Consider the following 17,548-nt stretch of genomic DNA (forward strand, 5'->3'; position numbering starts at 1 on the left):
GAGATTAACCTCAGCAAACTTTAGTAAGGTCATCTCTTTTAAGCTAATGGCCTAGGCTTTTCTCTATAATCAATGAGGAGAGATAAGCACTTTGAAAGACTGACTTATCCTCTCATTAAAGAGGTACATAACATAGTTAAATAGAAATGTACTCTGATGGAGCCTCTTTTTCATTGACTGTGGAAACACAGTAGAACCTAAATTAGAGTATGTTTCTAATGTGTAAGCTGGAGGATACAAACTCAAGAGCGAGTGCACAGTAAGGCTCAGTTCCTCCAAAAGATTTAGACCACAATTATCTTTATATTAGTGAAGTTAAGCAAGTACCTGAATACTTCTGAGGATTTAGGTTGAAGCTGGTTTTTTTCTTTTTCCAAGGTTAACAAACAGTTATTTCACTCAAGACTCTTGTCCAATGTCAACACACAAACCTACCGTAAGGCTACGTTCACATGTCCTTGTAAGAGTGAATACTTATGAAGTTTTGAATTTTTTCTTCACTTCTGTATAATATCTGGGATTTTAACCCCATGAAACTGTAGATATGAGCTACATGAAGTGAAATTTTCCGCTTTTCTATAAAGTTTGTCTTTCAAAAATCCTTATCCCTCCAGCTCCCCAAAAAACAAAGATTTGTGTAATTTTAATGTAATATACTTATCCTTTTGTACACAGTACCTAAAGCTGCTCAATCAATGTTACTGTGGCAAATTCTGAGAAGCAATGTAAAAATGTTTAATGGATTGAGCAGTAGAAGATTAAGCTATACAGATTAACTGTTCAAGTGGGAACAAAGTGCTGTGGAAATTCAGCGAGAATGAATGAGTATACGAATTGGTAAAGAGAACATTAAGAAATACTTTCATCCTAAAAAATTAAGGATGGAGAAGGAATGGCAAATCTTGGTCTCTCTGAACTCAGGAAAGCTTACTCTTACTTACATTAATGAGACAGAATTTATCGTCACACCAAAATCAGATGTGACGTATTTAGTGCTGTAAATCTTATATTGTTAAATCAATGTCAGTGCATGCAATTTGATTTTGACTAGAAACTAATGGGTGAAAGATTCTAGTGTGAAAAATAAAATGAGCAAAGAGTGTGGAAAAGAGTGTGGCTAGATTTCTAGATGCTTCTGAGATGCTCATATAAACTAAATTTGTCCTTGTACACACCGAGAACTGTCCAAGAACTTCCATGGAGGTTATATGAAATTTAAAAACACTAGGTAAGGACTAATACTTATTTAAAAGTATGTAAGAGAATAAGTTGAAAATAACTGACCAGTCAGTCCTATTTCAGTTTGCCACATTAATAGAACTGTTTCTAAGATTAAGACTCTATGAAAACGTGGAGAGAAGTAGTGGCTGCATATACACTCCTAAAGGGTTCACTCAGAGGTTATTCTGGCAAGGGTCTGTTGAACTACCAGTGACCCCTGGAGTCCCCAGCCCCAATTAAAGAACTTTTCCAAAGCAATGTTTCTTTTTTTTTCCTGCTACTTCTCCTCTTTCTCTCTCTCCCTCTCTCTGCCTAATTCTCTTCTTCCACCTCAATCTTTTTTTCCTTTGACACCTTCAGGTGAATTTGGTTGTACACAAGATTGGGATTTGAGTATACCCCTGGAGTAATTTGTGTCATTCCAGACTGTCAGGTAAACATACAAAAGGAATTTGACCCCCTCTCCCATCCTGCCAAGCAGGTCAGTTGGGGGTGGATCATAACAGAAGGATATAGGCATATTTTTTTCCTTGTTTTGAAAATGGATCCTGCTGGTAAATAATTCTACTGGACTGGTATGATAGTAAACTAAACAAGGCCTCTTACAGTCTTGTGAGCTGCACTATTTTGTCAAGTACAGAGAAACAAAACATGCTAATTTTATTTATGTTTGTGAACAGATCTATTGTGTAAGATATTATAGCTCTATGAAAATATCAGATAAGAGAAAATTATCACGCAAGTACCTGTATTAACTTTATCAAGAATATCTGTCCATTGATCTAATCCTATGAATCAGGAGTTAATAAATCATATAATGGAAATTTAACATGGTGGAAAAACTCTACAGAATTTTTAAGGACAGAAAGCTCACAATCAACCCTTCTACTGGAGATGTTAGTAGAATTAGTATATGCTCCAGGCCAGTATATCTCAGCTACTGCAGTTTCAGTTTTTACGTACCTTCACGGTTTTCCTTTCTGACTGTTTTCTATATTGAAACTATTTTCCATCTTCCTGGTTAAATATGAGGTATTTGTGACCACATTTTTCAAAGTGAAAAGGTAACAAACAATTTCAGTGGTGGCATGAAATTGTTCCTCAGTGATTTGCCAGGTTACTCTATAAGCCTGCTGCAGATCTGGTGATTTTTATTATTGTATAGTAAAAGATTAATAAGTATCATAGAAAATTTAAGACTGAGGAAAGCAGTATTATCTTAAAACATTTTCCTAGATTAGCCTCTGCCCCCAGCCAGGTCAGCAGTTAAAATGGGAGGTTGTATCCCAGTTCGCCACACACACAGGAGAAGGGGAAAGGGCAATAACAAAGAGAGACTCGTGGGTTGAAAACTAAAACAGCTTTAATGAAACAGCAATTATAAAAAAGAAGTAATAATATTAATAAGAAAATAAAATATATACAAATGTACAAAACCAAATGAAACTTCCCTGATGCATTGTCACTGATGCTGCACGGCAGGTGTAGGGAAAGTGTAGGGCTGGACTCAGCAGCAGACAGGAGCTGAATTCAGGAACATAGGGATGGGGCTTGAGAGCAGACAAACAGGCAAAGTCTTCATTGAACATCAAAGAAAAGAGCTTGACCCTCGTGATCACTAAGCCTTACACAGAGTATGACATATGGAATGGAATACTTCACTCCTCAGTTTTGGGTCACCTGTCCTGTCTGTTCCTCCCTGCATGTTTGACCCTTTTATTCACCCTTTGACTTACACAGGCATTCCACCAGCTATAGGATGGTATTGATTTGCATATGGATGAGTATAAGCAATGGCCTCTTTACAATATCAATGCCTCCTTGCTTTGGTGTTAAACATCAGGTTTTATCACTTCCACAGGCAGACAAGCATGTTTTTAACTTTCAGAAAATGAAGTTACTTAGAAGAGACTTGGCTGAAAAGTTACAAAATGTAAACTTGTAGAATTTAGAAAACCAGACAGAAGCTACCTCAGAGGAGAAAGGCAATAGGTAGTTGTAGAGTAATTCAAGGCATCGAGGAAGAATAATTGAAAGTAGAGATTTATTTATATCAACAAAAAGGTATTTCTGTACTGGAACAAAATATGCATTAATTCCGCACTGTTTTTTTACTCAATGTATAAATATATTTTATACTTATAGCATATTTTTGAAATAGTACTATTCATGCTGAGGTCTTGAATGAAGTTTAGCACAGCTGATTATTCAAACGTAATCTAAATTTCCCTTATGTCAATTAAAAATCTGCCTTTGAGATGAATTAATATAGTAGGATTACTGAAAGTTTGTCAGGCTTATGACTGACTTCCTCAATTTTTTAGTTTCCATAGGTGGTACAATTATTAGATGTCACAGTCATTCCTTATCTTATTTTCATATTAGAAGGCTGACCTAAAATGTCCACCATCATGCCATATAATCAGAATGTTCAGGTTCTTCCTAGTCATAATTACACTGCAATTAATCAAGTTAAATGTAGAGACAAATTTAGTCAATGTAGCAAAAATTTTGTATCTTCTTAATTTCTAGTGTGCGTAAGATATCTTACTTGCAAGCTTTCTTGGTTTTATGCAAACAAAACATGAATTATGTAAACTGCATGCATGTTAGGCCCTGACAAATGAAATTTTGCCTATGAATAGTCTTTGATTTGATTGATGAGGTTTCTTATTTCCATCTGGATTTGTTTTGTACCTCTACTGTATAAATAAAAGTTATATCTGCACATCATCTGTATGTTATCTAAGCAATTCAGCTCGTATTATAAACCATGGAGTATGTTTTCTGGAGTCTTAAACATGAATTACCTGTCTTGCAAATTTCCTAATTAGTTCAACCAATTTTCTTTCTGTCTCCAGGTAATATGAACCAATGATCTGAATCTGATGCTGTTAACAAAATAGAGTTCTGAACAAATGTTTTAGGTCACAGTCTGTTTACAGCAATACAAAGAGTGCCTTATTTGTTCCTTAATTTATATATTTGGATTTTTCATCAGTTTATCAGAAAGAAAAAAAAGGAAAAAAAAAAAAGAAGTCTTAAGCCTTTATAATCATTCACATCTGTTTCAGAGTTTTCAGTTGTCAGCTTTAGAGGGAATACTAATTTTAAAAGTCAGATTTCAGTGTCAAAAGACAAAGGTGTTTCTACAGCGTGATCCACAATTCTGTCTGACAGTCTACCTGTCTTTATCAAGCCCACAATTTTTAAAACTGACATTTCATTTGATCTCTGGTAGCTTCTATTTATTTCAGCCTGAAGCAGTTTAATTTTTTAAGAAATTACAAATTAATAGAACTTGAATTTATCAATCCGTCTAGTCCTGTTTTTGAATACAGTGTATGCTTTTGCCTCTGTAGTGCAGCTCATAATCTGCAGTGGAATATTGCCAGAATAGAATCACTGACTGTAATGCAGAAGCTGAGCAACTTGTGGAAGTTCGTATTATGAATATTTTTTAAGGAACACAAAATACATGTCAGGATGAGATTCATTCCTACCCTTAATTTTAGCAGTAAAAAAACCCCAAAACCAAACCAAACCCAACAAAGCACTGAAGTATTTTCTAGAATCAATGTATTTAAACAGACTTTTCAAAATTTGCCTCCATTTTAAAATCCAGGCTGCAGCTTCTGTGATGCTGCAGTTAGTGAAATTTTCGAGAAATGTCCCCACTGACTACATTTATTGAAGTAATCCTTCCAGGGGAAGACATAAGTCCGGGAGGGGACACAGCCAGAACAGTTGACCTGAATTAGTCAAAGAGATTTTCCATACCATACAAGTCACGCTTATTTGGGGGGAGGGTAAAGGAAGGACATTCCAAAGCAGCCATTGCACTGAGACTGGATGGGCATTGGTTTGCTTGTAGGAGATGGTGGGTAATTACATTTGTAATACTTTGATTCTTAGTGGGGGGGCGTTTTTTCCCAGTTATTTAACTGCCTTTATCCTGACACATATGTTTTTTCTCATTTTTGCCTTTCTGAATCTCTTTGTCAACCTTCTGTAAGAATGAGTAAGTAACTGGCCTGAGATCAACCCAACAGATAGGGGAAAAAGGAATTTTAAAGTTCTATAAAAGCATAAATTTCATTTAAGTCATGGTTATGAAATTCAATTCCACTTCTCAATTTTGTATTTAAATAATTCATAGAAGTTTGATATTGTTTCTTCTCAGTGTAATTATTACATTATCTATCCTTTGATGTGCTTTAAATAATAGGATATTTATATACATAAAATGCATTCAGACACGAATATCACAGGTGATTACATACCTATGCAGAGTAACTATGTCTAGCTATTACATTCTCGAAGAATTCTATGTTGTTATAGGAATACTGGTATATGGAAGATCTAACATCGGCCATGTGAAGATACTGTTATGGACTGCACATTTTCAAAGCACAACTCAATTTCTTTTACTAACTGCAGGTTCTGCCTTTGAGTTGACAACTATTTCCATCATGGAAGTGCCAGTCTTGACGAGAGAAGGTAAATATAATGTTTTTTGTATTTATTTAAAAATTGAAAGATTAAGATTTAAAATGAGACTTCATGCATGGGAACAGGTTTCTGTAATTTCATAGAAGATTATTAGAAGCAAATTAAAGAAAAAAATTGTAAAAAAATCTTGGTGTTGCTGCAAGCATGTTCAGGGGATAGTCTTACCCCATGAAATTAATTTAAAGTGTAAGGAAGAGGTGACTATGAATAATGTATACAGAAGTTTTGAATCCTCACCTCCTTAGGAAGACAGGGTAGTCTCAGTGCTGTCAAGCAGATGGATGCTGCTGAGAGAGACAGCATTAAGAATCACAGAAAGATCCAGAAATAATGCCTTTTCCAGACAATGCCTGTAAGGAGTTTCTAAAATAATTCATAGTGTACTGTGTGTTCTGAGAATGCAACATGCAATTTGTTTTCACCTTAGCTTCTTGTGAAAAGTGGGTCTGCACATCTGTTGGCTAATTCCAGTGAAATTTTTTAGAAGAATTTCAATTCCAGTGCAGTGCCCAAATAGAGCAGACAAGTCCTGTAAGTGTTCTAAGTTTGGTTAAAATATACAGAATAAGGTGATGACATTAAATATTAAAGAAACTCATTTGATAATAAACGATGTTTCCTTCCTTCTTGTTGAAGCTTTGTTAGACATAGTGTAAAAGAAAAGATAACATTAAACAGGAACACACTGCCACCATCATTTATCTTGACATTCAGAAAGCACTACGAAAAGGGACTTTTTCCTTCACTGTAAGAGGCCTCAACTCAACAATATCAGTTTCCAAGAGTTCATTTATGTTAAGAAATATGTTTAGGGTTCAGTTGAGTTAGGTAGTTTGCTGTCTTGGTCTGCCCTCTAATGATTTTCCTCCTTTTGACTGACTCATAACATTTTAAAAAAAAGTCTTTGAAAATTCCCTTCAGCCTGTTCTGAGAGACATATTGAAGAAAACAGTAATTTTTTATTGTTATCAGTCTCACTTTCCATACATTTAGGCATTTTAAGTCATAGTCCATTTTCCTCTCCTCTGGAAGTCTTTGAACACTGGCAATTTCAGAAGTTTATAAAAATATTTTTCTATTAAATAAACATTATGTAATGTAAAAAATAAAACTATAGGCATATTTTGTCATTCGAATAGCAAGTGATATTAACCTGCCCTATACAGTCTTTTCAGAAAACAAAACTATTTAAGAAGACTTCATTTAGGCTATTTATTTCCTATTTGACAATCACTAAGGTCCTCAAGTGTCCTGAACTAAGGCTACTACTTAAAATAAATAGAACTGAGTACAAACATCGTGCTTTTTTTTTTAAAAAAAAAGCAAAGCAATAAAGCATGTATCAGAAAAGGCCATGCTGTTATTGATAATATTGAAGTAAACAAAGATTAAGGCAAAGAATCTGAGAAATCTAGGTCAAATACTAAATAAAATAAATCATACACCAAAGTAATAACATCTTGCACACTGGAAACAAGAGGTTAACAAATAAGAAATAAGAAAATAAAAGATTCTTGTCTGGTTAGAAACACGGCAGAACTGTGCAAACATCAGCCAAGCTGTGGCTCAGGATTAGAAATAGTTATTGATGTGGTCCCAGTACCAATTAAAATCTTCCTTCCTAAAATACTATTGGTTGCAATAATTGCTAATAGTTGCTAATCCTTCTCCTTCCCTTTTGTTACCCTTAGGAGAAATCGTGTAGTATCAGTTTTAATAGAATATTTTTAAGATATAAAAGTTTGTCAGAGTGTAGTAGACATTACTAAAAGCAGTTGTAAATCTCCCAAGGTTTCCAAATATGTAGCAAATTCTCATTAATATTTTTATGTTTTCCTCTGTGCTTCCCTAGGAAGACTTTATGGAGCTCATATTCACGTGTGCATGCATACAAGCAGATATTCAGGCCCTGAATAAAAGGATAAAAAAGAAAGAATATATATAAAATAAGAAAAAGAAAGATATTCAGGAGAAAAAGGAATGGCCAACGAGAAGAAGAAAACCTTTCTTCGTCTTGTGGACACTCTGAAGTAATAATCAGACATGAATTCAAAGAAACAGACGGTTCCCTAGTACGGTGTGTTTTTCTAGCTGGCTTCAGATACCAGGCAAAGCCTTCTTTTACATTTTGGTATAAGCTTTGCCTTCTTTTTGATGAGAACTTTCTAATTGGGGAGCATCTGGTTTTCCTGAGGTGGCTTCCTCATGATTCCTACTGTTAATTTGTTCCAAGTTTTCTTAGCAACTCTAGTTCAAATCCATTCTTTGTACCATGCAGTATAATCCAATTACGTCTAGCCAATTAAGATATCCACTTTCCTTTAAATATCTTAGAAGGTTGGTTTTACACACTGCAAAGGCCATCACTTCCCCTCCATCTCAGCAGAAAAATGAAAAATCTGGATATTCAAGGGTATTTCTGAGACAGTTATTATTCTAATCCCAGTAAGGACAGGAAATTCAAGTAACAACATTGAAAAGATATGTGCTGAAATCCTACACAATCAACTGATTGCTAGATTTCTGTCAGGAATTGGTCACTTACTATTCATCTGTCAGTAAAATTAAAAGGAAATATGAATAGGTTAAGACCTATATTCATCATCATTCTTACAATCAAAGATAATTTATAGCAATATTTGTTCTCTGGAGCTTGAATATTGTCAAGCAGTTTATTTTATGAATCTTTATTTGGGTAGAGACTTGATACTGCAAGATCTACCTATATGGCATGTGCTTATGAATTATTTTCCTCAGTACATATTGCTACATGCATAGATTCTTTCACAGGGAACACAGGGTTTATTAGAATACATAAAGGCATGGTTTGGGTTGGGTATTTTTGTTTTGTTTTGTTTTGGTTTTTTTGTTGGGGGCATCATACACTTAGTTATTAGCATGCTACAGTCACAAATTACACATCATGAATTACATATACCAAGCACTAAACTGAAAGCACATAAAACGTACTGTACAGCAACAGTAGCTGTGTAAAGCTTGAAAGGCTAGAACGTATTGTTAAGATTAAATTAAAGGGAAGACGGTATTAGATTCTTAGATAAAATTTCTATAAAGTCTCAGAACTTCCACACTTTTCTGGTTACACTTACAGAGAATTTTTAAAGAGAGACTGTTATTCAGCATGAAATTTATAGAAGTTCCTTTAGTCCAGGAAATTTGTTATGTGTATTAAATACAATGCAGAAGAACCACGAAAGCCTTGAAACTGGCAAAAATTTTCCTTTTAATATATACTGAAAGAATAAACCCAATGGTAGATAAATTGAATAAACACGGGATTTCTGGGGCATACTGAAGGTCTAATCTGCATTTCCAAGTCAACATGAACAGAAGTATAAGCTGATGCTAGAATTTCCGTGATACAAATAAACAAAAAATGGTCAATGCAAAATGAATGCAGTTTTGTAATTTTACTTACCCATGCAGTGATGTGTGTCTTTGTGGCACAAATGAAAACATGAGCTCTTTCTCAGATATTCATCCATTTAAAAACTGGCCCCACCTGCTATCAGATTGAATTAAGAAGTCTAAATGCAGCTCAAATTCCCTATGTTTCATGAACTCTTCTTAAGATCTTGTGATAAATCCAGGAAAGCATCTATTATGTTTATTATTTCAAGTGAAAAATGTTTTTGTTGTACTATTCTGTTATGGACAAGAGCATTTATGACTCAGAAATGTCTGACAACAATGTTTCCTTCGCTTAGTAATGGCAGCGCTATCCTAGAAGATCCTTAAAAACCTGAAGGAATATCACTGTCATAAAAGCTGACCCTATAAATAACTAATAAATTAGATACATTTTGCGCTGTAAATAGAATTATAAAATTTCAGCACACATACATTTATTCTGACATTTTTCAAGAAAGGGAGTAGGAGAGGACATGATTTAGAGAAGCAATAACTTTCATCTGTAAATTTGTGGTTAAAGACCAGAAGAGTTTTCTTGGCTGCCTTCTGATCTGTCATCTAGCACATTAGCTTATAATATCAAGGATGAAGTTGAAGTGTATGTTCTCGCTTGTTGTTGTAACAATTCCTCTGATGTGAAGCACAACAGCATAAGAACATTGTGTTATGCTTTGTGAGTAATCAAATGCACAACTAAAAGCACATTCCAGCACAACTTCCAGCAGAGATTCTCTGCTGTTTACAGCTATTTTTTGTGAAGCTAGAGACATGGTGGCCAATAAAATTCAATAACCTTGAAGTTGTTATGCATTTCTAGGTCTTTTTTTGCACTGTCTATAAAGTGAATTTGATATTAAGAAAACTCAGATGTCATTCAACAGAGGAACTTTTCTTCATTTGTTCAGATGGACATTTTTTTTCTGCTTTTCAATGTTTTACTATCTGGCATCTTTATCTCATTGTAGAACTTATATCAGTGTCTTCTTTTTTTTACTTAGCTTGAAAAGAAAAATCTATTCAGAGTGAACCCATATTTATTTTCTTCCTCTTTTTTTTTTTTTATGGACACTTGTTGTGTGATTGTTTTTCTTATTATGTTTTGTGTTCTACTGAGTAATTATACACTAAGACTCACTACAGGCTACTCAGGTGTGACCATGAGAAAATAACTGTGGCCTTAGTGGGCACAATTAGGTTGTTTTACAAGCAGATTCTTCTTACAGCAGTGCAACGAAATTGTTAGTGCTGTGTTGAGACCCTAAACATTCCCTTGTTCTTATTATAGAATCATAGAATCATATGTCGGAAAAGGTCCTTAAGTTCATAGCGCCCAACCATTAACCTAGCACTCCTAACTTCACCACTAAACCATTTCTTTATGCACCACTTCTACACATTTTTGATATACCTCCAGCCATGATGACTCCTTCACTTCTCTAGGCAGCCTGTTCTAGTTCTTGACAAACCTTTTGGTGAGAAATTTTTTCCTTATATCCAATCTAAGCCTCCCCTGGTGCAACTTGAGGCCATATCCTTTCATCATATGACTTGAACATCATCTGTCTAATTAGGGTGAGTCAGAGACTAAATGCAGTTATTTCAGCTGTCTGCTGAATCTCATCTCATTTCATCTCATCTCACATTTGGTTCTTTTTGCAAATAATAAAATAATTCTTCTAAAATAAACTCAAGAAAAGTTTCAGATGTAACATCTGTATCTTTGCTTCATATCTCTACAAAGCAATATATTAATATGTACTCTGCTCACGTTAGGGTTCTCGTTAATAAGAAAAAGAGCCACAGCTATGCCACATGGGTTAATCTGCCTACAGAGAAGCCAGGTTGCAAGTATACGTGGCTGACGTCATGCCATATTTAAGTTGCTTCCTAGAAAATCAGTCACAATGTCACCTGCTTAGCTTTTGTTAATGGGAATAAACATTATGTTTAATCAGTAGGTAAGGAAGCTTGTGGAAATTTGATCCCTACTGGTTTTGTGTTGTGGATTCCCCCTCCTCCCACCCAGTTCCTATTGCCTCTTCTAGCTTTCATTATCAGTGAGAGGTGGCAGCAGACATGGTAAATGCTGCAGCCGGGTGATAGAATCTGGAATCCTCAATGTAAGAAGGATATGTAACTCTCGGAATGGGTCCAGAGGAGGCCTAGAAGGATCAGAGGTCTGGAGCACATCTCATACGAGGACAGGCTGAGAGAGTTGGGGTTGTTTATCCTGGAGAACAGAAGGCTCTGAGGAAACCTTGTAGTGACCTTCCAGTATTTCAAGAGGGCTACAAGAAAGCTGAGGAGGGACTTTTTACAAGGGCATGTAGTGATGGGATTAGGGGAGAATGGGTATAAACTGGAGAGGAGCAGATTTAGACTAGACATAAGGAGGAAAATCTTCACAATGAGGGTGTCCCAGGGAAGTTGTGGATGCCCCATCCCTGAAATTGCTCAAGGCTAGGCTTGATGGGGCCTTGAGCAGCCAGATCTAATGGGAAATTTCTCTGCCAGTGGTAGGGAGATTGGAATTAGATGATCTGTAAGGTCCCTTTCAATTCAAGACATTCTATGATTCTATGATTCTATGATTAATATTACTTAGATGAAAACTAAGTTCTTTGAAATCTTCCTTTAAAATCTGGGCAGCTAGAGAGGCCTTAAGAGTCTGTTAAATATATGCCAGTAGAACTGAACATCGCTTAGCTAAGTAAGTATCTAGATATTGTGACTTTCAAACTGGAAGCAATTTGGAAAGAGAACATAATGGGATAATACCTGTTTCAGCTTTTTAACCAGCAAAGGAGAAAACAAGCCAGGGCTGTAAGACCATGATTACCTAGCAGATCCAATACCTGCATCTCTTTTTGCGTGCTCTATTTCCTTCCTTTTCTAGATCATACACAAAGAAATACAAGGAAGTAAACTCTGGAAAATTTGCATTACTATTTTCCATGAGAAAAAAGTAAAAGCAGGATTAGAAAAATATTTATAAAACTAAACAAGCAAACAAAAATCAGTTTTCCTTCTTAAAGTATGTTTAATTACCTCAAAATGAAGCATCTATAACATTTAATCTGATAATGGAAATAGGGAACAAAAAAGTTTAATTAATCAGAGTAATTGAACACAAAATTGAAAGCAATATCTATTAACCAGGAAAGAAAAATTATAACATAGTGAAGTGCTATATACATTATTAATTGTTTTAGCAGATTCTATTAGAACAACTGGATTGAAAGGTCCTTTGAAGTTGTCTTCATAAGCTCTTATTTTCAGTAATCATAAATCAATTATAAAATCTCATTAGGTAAAACACTTGGCATGCTTAATCTCAACTGCAATAATTATTTTATTTTATTCAGATTCCTATTTCCAAAATTCCATTTAACTGGTTCTAGGATTTCTTGTTTTGGTAGAAATACACCAACTGACAAAAAAAAAAAAAGTAGTTAAAGTAGTTTACCAGCTTCAGATAATTTTTTCCATTTATACACTGAAAGAGAGAACAGATGGCACAGAACATTTTATTCTTGGTATGATTCTCACAAAAAAGTCTTCAGGGTGGTTATCTGATATTTTAAAAAATATAGCTATCAAGAACTAACCTTTTAAAACCAAGTGTAGAATATGTACTATGATATTTGAACATATGCATATGATTGGAAAACTTCTATGATGCATACTAGACATTTAGCTAGCTTTTTTAGCATTATTTGTGCATTAAACTCTTCATGAAATATCAGACTGCCAGGGAGAACTGGGGACATTTTCTGACATAGAGGGATAAAATGGCAAAGAATGGAATTTTTTTATCAAAGTTAGATGACAGATACCATAGCACCAGGAGCAGAATCTGGCTGCAAGCTTTATGGATCTCCAGCTCTCTGTTCCTTACATTATATTGTTTAATTTTAAAATTTGCCCTTTTGTTGTGTCATTACAATATTTCTGAGTGAAGATCCCAAGTAGATGACCAAGACTTTCCAGTTTTCTTTCTTTGAAAAAAAGAAAAAGAAAAAAACTAATATTTTTATGGAATTCTTACAAAAATAACCAAATTCTTAAAATTGTAGAACTCCAAATTTACAAACTCCATTGTAAAACACCAGCTGTTGTTTTCTTCCAAGATGAAATGAAAATATACAAGACTGTTGGCCAATCTTTCATTCTCCAAATCAAAGCAATTTTTTTTTTAATTATGGTCACTTCATTTCTGTTTCTTATGAAGATATTAGGATATTCAAAATAAAATGCCTTATCCTGTGATAGAAAGTATCAATGTACTTCCTTGTGTTAGGTATTTATCTGCCTGTAGCCTGGAGGGTTTAAACCAGGAGATGCAGATTCAAAAGATTTGTCTTCCTCAATAGTTAAGCAACATACCCATCTGTGATCATATGAAACTCATTTAATGCTCCTCAGACGACGTGGGTGGGATAGATTGACTTCATAGAGTGGAGGTAAAGCTGAAAGACAACGGTATGACACAAACAACACAACATACTTGCTGCCTGTGATGGCTTCACAGGGAGTCCTTTGGAAAAGACCAGCAACACATTTGTCCATGCCTTCTAGTTTCACCGGCTATGATTTTGCTCCACAAGTCTGGCAAACTATTAGAACTTTTGGTTTCTTGTTCCAAAGATTGTTGCCTCTACTTTTTCAATCATATTTCAAGGAAGAATTTTCTGGAAGTACACACTACCTCACAGGCATCTGCAAAGATCAATTGCCTATACGGAAATTTAAGAGTGAATATATGGGTAACTGGAAGGACAATGGTGATAAATCCAAGGATACATTTAGAACTGCTGCCATTAAACCACAGTGGAGTATCAGATTTTAGAATAGTAGTATCAGTTAGCAAATAAGCACTATGTTAGTGGGAAAAAAAATTATTACAAATCAGTGATGAGACTGTAACTATTAGTTATTGATAATAAGTGGTAACTAAATTATAATTTATGTATCTATATATATCTATAGATAGATGGATGGATGTGTTTCTGAAATGAATAACTACTTTTTGTAGACTGAACTAATAAAAGTCACTCTAGAATGGCTGTTTCTCTGATTAATTTGTACTAACAAAATACCAGGTGTTATCAGGAAACCACAGCTGGAAGGCTGTCAAAGGAAAACAAGGGCTTGAAACAGACCCTGACAATGTAAGTAAAGTTCATGGCATAGGGCTTGAAAATGTAGGCACGTGATACTGGTCACACCAGGTCTGCAAAAATGTGTCACAAATACTCAATTACTGTTCACTAAAGGCATATAGACTTGTGAACTGGGGAAAAAAAAAAGGTTTTGAGGAAAACAAAGAAGAAGAGAATAATTATGCAAAGCATGTAGAACATGCCATACACAGTAAAATTTGAATACAGCATGGAACTAGGAATCAGTGAGTAAAGATGAAGTAAGCAGAGTGATAGCAAATGCATAAACAGAGTTTTATGTAAACTGAAGAACAAGAGGGGAGAAACCCTCCATCAACATCAGATGTTTCCTGCCAAATGATTCAGGATGTTGATAACTCACTATACTTGGGTATCTTCTTCCTGATGAAGGCTACTGCCTTTGATCTTAGCACCCTGGGCAGATTGCAGAGGTGAACCTGCACCAAAGAGAAGGGCTGTGTTTATCAGTATTAACTCTATTATTATAAGGTGTTATAGTCATTCATTGTGACTGAGTTAATAATATCTCCTTCACTGGACTGATATTACTTTAATTAGTGTAACAATAAATCCTCAGTTCTGTATATAAGGTATTTTTCTTAACCCACATAAATTGCACAGAGTCTTTGGTCTTGTACCCTGACCTTGAGCTCATTTGTAATTTAGATGCAGCATTGTAATGCCAAAACAGTGGAATGACTGAAATTACACACAATCATATTCACGCTTTAGCATTTATTCTGTGTATTCTTGCTTTAATTCATTTAAATCAATCCCTTAGAAAATCATATTTAATTACTAAACTGAATTATTCTGCAGTAGTCTCATTAACTATAAATGCCATTTCCATGCTTACAACACATTTATTTCCCAATATATAAAGCATTTTTGGAAGCTTGATACGGCATTCTTTAGTTCAGATTTTAAGGCAGACATTTTTAACATCCTTCATATACACTGCCAGGTTGGAATGCTTAACAGTTGCTTGTAATCATTTTATCAATACAAATAAAGCATTGGTTTTACAGAAGGTACTTTAACATTCTGAATTTCAGAAATACTCTCAGGGACTAAGGCAGCAGTTAGACTCACTTAAGGCTATCTGACATTTATATAAGGAAATAAAGATTCAGTTAAAAATCTCACATTCCAAAGCATCTAACATACTATTTTAATATTGCAATGTAAAAAAAAAAATTGTAAAGTTTAGGCTAAAATAGAACTGTCTGATATTCATCTTGTATTATTTTTACATTTCCAAGCCCCCTTACCAGTGAATGCCAAGGTATGCTAGTAGGTTGACATAATTTTTGTAAATTCAGAATCACTGACAGCTAGATACCAACAAATACTGCAAATATGGAAACCTGATTAATCGACATAGTTCCATGGAAATAATTTTGCATGGCTGATACGTATGTGTCATGCCAGCGATTATTTCCAGTCCTGAAAATACTAGGTACATTTTGAGTCTAGGAAAAGCAGTCCATTTCTAAAAAAATAAATTATAAGGGTATTGCCCTTACAGCTTAACCAAAAGCAAAACACAATCAAATAGACAAAAAAAATTTAAAAAGACACTATTAAACTGAAATAAAATGGGGAAAAAGCGGTTTTCTCACTGAAAAGAAACAAAACCAACATTAAAAATATTTCTTCTACACAAATACCTTTCAGTTGACTCAATTATATGTTTTATTTGGGGATTTTTACAATAAAAGAAAAAGGCAGATACACAGAACCCTTTGCCATCTACCTTGTGTCTCATAACCCTTTCTTCTTCAAGTTACGTGAAATCATGGTTTGGGGTAATGTCTTACTCAGCTGAGTGTGAGTTAACATCTCCCACTTCCAAATAAAATATTCATGGCACTGTATTTTTGAGAAGAATCTTTTGATGGTCATTCACTTTGAGTAAGTAGTTTAAAAATGGGCTGCAACCACAACTAAGTCTCTAGCTAGGTTACCTCTCAGGTGAGTGCCTGAATAGCAGCAACAGCCTATAGTTTCACAAGTACTTAGTAGTCTGCTAATTAATTAACTTAAACAGAGTGAAAGATCACTAGAAGAAAATCTTTTGAGCATCACTATTACTTGGTTTGAGGATCAATGAATGCCAATAGTAGATGTAGAAGAGTGATATTTTGTGTCACTATCCTGTCCTGTGCAGCAGATCTGCCAAGTGTAACCTTACATTTACCATAAGCCAGGCAGCTCTAGCCTTTAGTCCATATCCCCGTCTTTGTAACTACTAGGCAGGAGCGGATGTGAGTACTTAGTGCTAAACATCAAAGACAGGCTGAGAGAGATGTTTGTTCAAATCAAGAATATGTTATATTTGCAGAAAAATGTGCACATACTGGATACACGACTGAACATGGGCCAGCAGTGTGCCCAGGTGGCCAAGAAGGCCAATGGCATCTTGGCTTGTATCAGAAACGGCGTGACCAGCAGGTACAGGGAGGTTATTCTCCCTCTGTACTTGGCACTGGTGAGACCGCTCCTCGAATCCTGTGTTCAGTTCTGGGCCCCTCAGCACAAGAAGGATGTTGAGGCTCTGGAGAGAGTCCAGAGAAGAGCAACAAAGCTGGTGAAGGGGCTGGAGAGCTGGGGTTGTTTAGCCTGGAGAAGAGGAGGCTGAGGGGAGACCTCATTGCTCTCTATAACTACCTGAAAGGAGGTTGTGGAGAGGAGGGTGCTGGCCTTTTCTCCCAAGTGACAGGGGACAGGACAAGAGGGAATGGCCTCAAGCTCTGCCAGGGGAGGTTTAGGCTGAACATTAGGAAAAAAATTTTCACAGAAAGTGTCATTGGGCACTGGAACAGGCTGCCCAGGGAGGTGGTTGAGTCCCCATCCCTGGAGGTGTTTAAGGCACAGGTGGATGAGGTGCTGAGGGACATGGTTTAGTGTTTGATAGGAATGGTTGGACTTGATGATCCGGTGGGTCTCTTCCAACCTGATGATTCTACGATATTCTTTTGAGAGGAATGTGAAGGAAGAAATCAGCAGCACACAGTTTTCTACAGGGTTCTTTTAAACAAGTGAATTGCTAGGGTATGTATAGAAGGGAGGTCAGCAATTCACAGATTTCAGGACTCCAAACTCCTTCTTTTGCCTTTGTCGGCTGATTAACACACAAAGCCAACTCTCTATACAACGCTTCATGTCAGCACTGAGTAGCTGAGGCCTCTTCCAGTTTT

The sequence above is a fragment of the Phaenicophaeus curvirostris genome, chromosome 1 (genome assembly GCF_032191515.1).
Source record: "Phaenicophaeus curvirostris isolate KB17595 chromosome 1, BPBGC_Pcur_1.0, whole genome shotgun sequence".
Lineage (NCBI taxonomy): Eukaryota > Metazoa > Chordata > Aves > Cuculiformes > Cuculidae > Phaenicophaeus > Phaenicophaeus curvirostris.